The sequence below is a fragment of the Solanum tuberosum genome, unplaced genomic scaffold, assembly GCF_000226075.1.
Source record: "Solanum tuberosum cultivar DM 1-3 516 R44 unplaced genomic scaffold, SolTub_3.0 scf00027, whole genome shotgun sequence".
In the NCBI taxonomy this organism is placed as follows: Eukaryota; Viridiplantae; Streptophyta; class Magnoliopsida; order Solanales; family Solanaceae; genus Solanum; species Solanum tuberosum.
The window spans coordinates 1,193,486-1,200,875 of record NW_006238953.1 but is presented as its reverse complement, the minus strand read 5'-3'; the positions used below and the strand labels follow the sequence as shown (position 1 = coordinate 1,200,875).

Genomic DNA, 7,390 nt, shown 5'->3' with positions numbered 1-7,390 from the left:
TTTTTTATGATTTTATGATTATGAGTTGACATCATGTTTTAAACAATTTTCTTTTTCTTTATATTGCACTTGTTTTAAATTGCTTTATAATGAAATGAGTTCAGTTAAGTATTCATGAGTTGAGAAGAACCAAGGTAAGGGTTTCTTTCAGATTCTCTTTCCAGCCTATGTTGTTTTAGCATTCCAATTCGCATACTCGTACATTCAATGTACTGATGCAAGTTGGCCTACATCGTCTTATGATGCAGACACAGATACCCATGATCGGCATTCCGGTGCATTGTTGATCCAGTGAGCAGTTCAGAGTCTGTTGGTGAGCCTGTTTGCATTCCGGAGGGTCTATTTCATTGTTTTCTAGTTTAGTTCATTAGGATGTTGTGGGGTTTGTCCCAACATCCATCTCAGTTGTTATTAGAGGCTTCATAGACAGTCAGATGTTAGTTCTTTAGTCTTTTCATTGTCATTTTTCCATGTTGAGACTTGAGTTTGCCTTAATGGCCAATTGAATGTTCCTTTATAACATTCCAGTTTATTATATGAACTTATCTTTGTTGAGTTTAAGTCTTCCGCTGAGTTAAGTAAGCCAGGCCAAGGGTTCGCTTGGGGCAAGCAATGGTCTTCGAGTGCCAGTCCCGCCCAGGGTGTAGGCTCGGGGCGTGACAAGAACTCTCCAGTAGCTTCTACTCTTCCTTCCGCATGGTGGGAGTTGTGTCTTATATCTAATATGCCAGTTGTACTCTTAGTAGCTCTTGTACCTGTTTAGACTAGATCCATGGGAGTTGTTAAATTACTTTACAAGCATAACTAAAAGTGTGTCTAAAAGATAGTATTTATAAAATTATATTATTATATTTATCTCTGTTTCTCTTAAAATTTTCCGCATGTTTTAACTATTGGGATATGATGGTTCTCCTACTTAAATGTTAGAGTGGGTGCCTGCACGGCCCGGGGGGTTAGGTCGTGACAAATTGGTATCAGAGCCTAGGTTACTGGTCTCCCCATACAAGAGCAAAATGTGAACTAGACTCCTACGGATTTGTGTGTTGACGTCCACATCTAATCTTCAGGAAGCTAGGAAGCATTCTAGGAAATTGTTCCACTCATTCTCTCCTTTCATGCGAAGTGTCGCTTGTGGTATGAGTTGAGTCCAATTAGTATCTCCTGATTCCAATTAGTATCTCAACAAAGTGAACCGGAAGTCGTGGTCACGACTGAAGGAACAAAAACAAGCTAAATTGGAACTAGGAAGGTTCCAATTGGTATCTGGCCCTAGAGGCAGTGTAAATGCATGGATGCTCAGTAATGGTCATCCATGGAGCGAAGTAACTAGTTAAAAATTTGGACATGTTTTTGAGTTGCTACTTGAATGTGTGAGTGTGTACTTTTTGTTTCCTGAATTTATTGTGAATGTGAGGTTGTAATTGCTTGAATATGATGAGGTAATTATGTGTACTGTAATGTGTGCTTGAACCTTGAATATGTGCAATGTGTTGGTTAAATGATTGAAGTTATGCAAGTTGTCAATGCTTGAGTGTCGTGAAACTCGTTGTGAAAAGAAAGTCAGAACTAAGTTGATGCGAGGGTCTAGCTAATTTACGAGGTGATTCGTAAAATGGAATTTGGACGTGCGTCACAACTAACTAATAATCGTGTGAATGTCTGGGTGTATCCTGGGGATGTATAGGGATGTGGTGCGGAATTAATTAGAACGAATTGGTTCGTGTATCGAGGGATTGATTGGGGGTAGACAATGATTATCCTAGTATGAGAAGTATCCTAAAATTTCAGGGTAAAGTTGGAACCTTTGGTAATTTTTAGAAAAGCGAAAAACCCCCGTTTTCGACAGAATTTCAGCAGATCAGAGTTATTTAACTACCCTAGAATATAAATAAGTATTTCAGCAAAATAACTCCTAAAAGAGGCCTAAATCAAAGTTTTACACCAAGAGACCCTTCAACTTCCCCCACCCATTTTTGTACTAATTTACCCGTAATTTTACGAAATCCTTACGCCCAGGACGTTGTGGGAACGTGTCACGACCCAGACCATCGTGATTGGCAACCACACTAACACTCCGGTGGGAGAACCACTACTACAACCCAAACCAAGCAATTAAATAAAAAACTAAGGCATTTAAGTCAAACACTAAGGAGTGTCGTGCTTTCGGTCCGGAGTTGCGGCGCTACTTCCCATTCTCGTTCTTGACTTTCAGCTCCATTCGAGTGAAGAAGAAGACTCCAAATCCTGGAAATAGAGTTCCCATAAACTCTAACAAAAATCTAACAATAATAAACTAACAATGCGGAAGAATAACCTAGAACCTGAAAGTCAATGTACCAAAACATCTAACAATGGACCAAGTCTAAACAAAAAGGAATACAACCCCAAACTAATGAGCTAATCAACTAACTAGAACAAATGTCTAAGTCCGGTGGACATAGATGAAAGAGAATCTCATGGCATCCCGGAAGAATTGGCTCACCCTTGAATTCAAAGCGATGATCAATGATCTTCTAAGCGAGGTCTGCCAATAGCCGCTTGATGATGTCCTGTACTCAACAAAAATAAGAGCAAATGCAGTATCAATACACAACCACCATTTACTGGTAGGATCATGCGGCTATCCCACTAAGTGCAACATAAGCAAGTCAAACAACATTATAATCACATGCCTATATATCAACATTTACGAACAACAAGCAACTTCACAGTTCATATCAAATCATTGGTCCTCTAATGGAACCCAAACCCAAACAGTTAGTATATCGTAATGTGGTACTCGATCCCAATGTTATGCCAGAACCTGGCAACCGATCCCATATTTATGCCGGAACGTGGCAACCGATCCAAGTTAGTTATGCCGAAACGTGGCAACCAATCCCATTCAGTCATCACAATCATAATCAAAAGCACAACTATATCTTCAAGATCATACATTTAAGTCATGATTCATGGTATTCATCATTCCTCTAACTCATTTACAACAAGTGTGGTCAATAATGCAACATTCATATACATACAAGTATCATAATGAAGCAAGAACAAACATACATCACACAATCCTAGAATCACAACCATCACTTACCTCGAAACAAGCTTGAAACCCTAAGAAACTTGATCCTTCCTTTTTCAAATTTGTTCCGCTTGTTCTTGGTCTACAAACAATCAATATAATACGGGAATCAATAAACAATCATTATTAACTCGAATTACTAACAATTCTATGAACCCTAGATCAAACCCATGATCCCAATTATCCAATTTAGGGTTGTTTCCACCATAAAATCTATAACAAAACCCTCCCCCATCAATATTCACCCATTCTATTACGTTCTACGGATCGAAAAACAGATTCGGGGAGTGAAAAACTTACCTTTAGCCTCAAGAATGGTGAAAAACGAGTAGGAGTCGCCTGGGGTTCGTTCCTTAGCTCTAAAAATCGAAAAGTGGGATACGAAGGCTCTCCTACTTAGTTGTTAGAGTGGGTGCCCGCACGGCCCGGTGGGTTGAATGATGACAATTAATTAGTTAGATTCCTATTGAATATATAATACTACTATTTTATATGAAAAAAAGGAGATTTTAGAACCTATTTATCGTGAATTCATGATCAGATTACCAATATTTCATCTCTTATATTTATAGAAAAACTTTCATTTACATTACTTCAGATCTACCCACTACAAGTATTTGATCATGAAAAAATCAAAATAAATTGAAACTGTATTTCAAATTTGGGAAATAGTTAATAAAGCATTCTAAGAAAAACTTTCATTTATAGTACTGTAGATCTATCACGAAATTTCAAATGAAATTGAAACTCTATTTCAAATTTGGCAAACAGTTAATATAGCTTGCTAAGAACACTTGAGAGGAATAAACTAAAACTATTATACACATCAGTAAATGAACATATCAAAATAAATAACAATAGAAATAATAAATAATATAATAACTGAAGCAAATTAAACATTGGTAATACTAAGATCCAAGTATGTTGAGTTTTTATTCTAAGCAACATAAATATCAGGTGTCATTACACTAGCAGAAAGGAAATCAAAGGTTTTAGTTATAAAATTTTCTATGAATACAAGGAGATTAATAAAAGCAAACATCTCGATACTAGAGATGGAATGATCAGTCTAATCCTCCTCCTCCTCCTGACCACCAACAATAGCAGCCTTTGAAGAGCAATTCTTCTTGTTAGGCAGAAAAATGTTGTGAATGTTTGGAATAACACCACCATTCGGAATCATCACATCTCTTAGAAATTGAGGCAGCTTATCATCAAACCTAATAGCTAATTGAATATGCCTTGGAATGATCCGAGTCTTTTTGTCATTCCTCGCTGCAATTCCATCCAATTCAAGCACCTACAAACAATCACATATATGTAAAAGTTAGTAATCACAAACCCTAGAAATTTGACATATCAAAAAAAAGAGAAGGAACTTGAGAAATTCACCTCAGTTGCAAGGTACTCAAGCACTTCATCAAAGAATACCGGAGCTCCGACACCAACACGTTAGACATACTTCCCCACTTTGAGGAATCGGGCGATACTAGCCACTGGGAATTGGAGACAAGCTTTTCTGTTATGAGAAATGGACTTTTTTTAGCATTTGAACAAAGGCTTTTCCTTTTACTGGCCATTGATCTTTTTCACTTCAAAAAGAAAAAAAAAGTTTTGCTTTTTGATCTATAGAAACAAAGGACAAATGAAGCAGAAGAATTGAACTATTGTGTGTGTATGTGAATTCCTAAAGCAATCTGATTTTGGTATTTGTAGCCCACATGAGTTATAACCCAGCCAATGAGAAGACAATCATGAGGATTGAACATGTACGCCGTTGGATGAAAGAGCAAATCAACGGTGGATAAAGATGTTGATATATTTAATCAGTTTCAAGGATTATAATAAGTTTATTGCCAAAAATAGAGGATTATGATGTGTTTGTTTCCAAAATAAGTAAGTATTATGATATGTTTGTTGCCAAAAAAAAAGAAAGGAACTATGATGTCTTTAATAATTTGCCAAAAAAAAAGAAGACAAGGGATTAGGGATTATGATGAGTTTGTTGCTCAAAAAAGAGGGGACATTTTATTCTTTAATATTTGGCTTTGAAAGCCCTTTGAACATACTTGGAGTTTTACAACGTATTAAGACTAATTTTTATAATGAAAGAAGATGACATATTTTAAATGACTAACTTATTATCAGCTTGACATGCCTAGAAATAACAGTAGCCCTCATTTTTAAAGCAATAATTGGTTATAGTTATTTTTAAAAAGAAATATTGTGTATTGTTTATATAAAATATAAAGTTTTCATATGAGAGGAAATAATTTTAGAAATTTAACAAATCTAGAATACTATAGTCTCAAAAATGATTAAATGAATTGACTATAATAAAGTTTCATTAAAACACAAAATAAAATTTAAGGTCTCCATTTGAATTTGGCTTTAGGTCTAATGGATTGAGCAACGAAAATATACACTAGAAATCATAATTTAAATCACAAGTATCTAATATATATATATATATACTAGTTTCACGGCACGTGTGTATCGTATATATAGTATACGATGTTGTAAAATAGAATTAATATTACTAAATTAAACTTTTTTAGTAAATAATTATAGTTTGAAGAACATAGGACAAGTGCTTTTAAATGATAATTAAAATAAAAATTGTGATAGAGTTACTTGTATTTTGAGATCAAAATGACCAGATACCATTGAAACATTTCAAAATACATTCGAAGTTTAAATATGGAGAGAAAGTGACATATCTTTAGTAGTATTATTTTTTACTTCACTAAATTTTCTAAGCAAATCTAACCAACAAAATTTTAAAAAAATATCAACACAAAAAATGTCACCCATAGTCTTTCCTCTTGAGTTTATGAACATAAATTATGGACACCATTTAAGTATAATTTTTCTCTTAAATATTCATATTTGAAATTTAGTATGTGCATGACACTAAAGATTACTATAAATATTTCAATATTTTATCTTTATACACAATCTATCTTTTAGTTGTTGTCTAATGAAAGTATCTAGTATCTTATAGAAGTTGTATCGTGATATAAAATATGAAACTTTTTAAATAATAAGAATTAATAGATGAATAGTATTGTTTATAGAATCTTTAATTTGATTTAAGATTATTTTATGATCAATCACTATTTTCTTATCTATTTTTATATAGCTAGCAAGGAGTGTATCTTGCGACATACTATTTTCTCAAATTAAATTGAACACAAAATAGCAGGAAATTCATACTTTAAAATTTTCATACTCAATATAAATATTTAAAATAAAAAATATATGCAACGATACATAAACAATGAAGAAGGAAGACGAAAAAACATGATCATGCTATATTCACTCTAATGTTTCATTTAATTAAAATCTCTTGCCGCCACCACTATACTTTCTCCGTCCATTTTTACTTACATATCTATTAAAAATAATTATTATCATGACTATATTATGATATTATAAGTAAAAGTGAAAATCTATTTTTGAATTAGTGGAATTAACATCAAAAGTAATGATTCAATAGACTACATTGATGCCCATTGTTTTAGTAAAATTAGAAAGAATCTCCTTCACTTGAGGGTAAAAAAATACTTTAAAAAATCAAAGAAGAAATATCTCACCCAAATCATGTGACTTTTTTTCATATTTGTTTATTATTATTGTCTTTCCCACAATCGTCATTGTTCACTCATGAAAATCGTAAGAAAAAATACGAGTGTGAATTTATGAATGATTTTCTACAATTTTTTCAACAACTCTTTCTTATGTGGTACCTCAAATTTTGTTGAACTTTGAACTTATTCAACTGTTGCAAATAACCCTGAGATTTTTTAAGAAGAAGCAGAGTAGAAAACTTTATAAAAATCGTAGTTTAAAAGTGAAAGGAAGTCCATCTATTTATAGCTAACAAATAGTAGTATTAATAGATGTTAATTGTGTCTTATCAGAAAAGTTACAACCTTTAGAAAAAGTCACAGCTCATCGGAAAAGTCACAACTCATCGGAAAAGGCACAACCCTTTGGAAAAGTCACAACCCTTTGAAAAAATCACAACCCTTCAGAAAAGTCACAACTCATCGAAATTGTCAATACCTGTCAAAAAAGTCACAACTCTTTGAAAAGTCACAACTCTTTGAAAAAATTACAACTCTTTAATATGAAAGGGTATGTACTTTTAATATAATACAAATAATTAAATTAATAAATAAAATAAATAAAGTATTTTTAATTAGGGATATTATAGTAATTTAATATTCAAGTTAGGAGTTCATATTTTTAAGGTAGTATAGAATATATATTTATATATATATATATATATATTTATATATATATATATATATC

General features: G+C 33.0%; 1 pseudogene; it reads right to left on the bottom strand.

Moving 5' to 3' along the window:
• Positions 1 to 4,142: 4,142 nt before the first annotated feature.
• LOC102579700 (probable histone H2A.3) lies at positions 4,143 to 4,653 on the bottom strand (annotated as a pseudogene).
• Between the last annotated feature and the right edge of the window lie 2,737 nt (positions 4,654 to 7,390).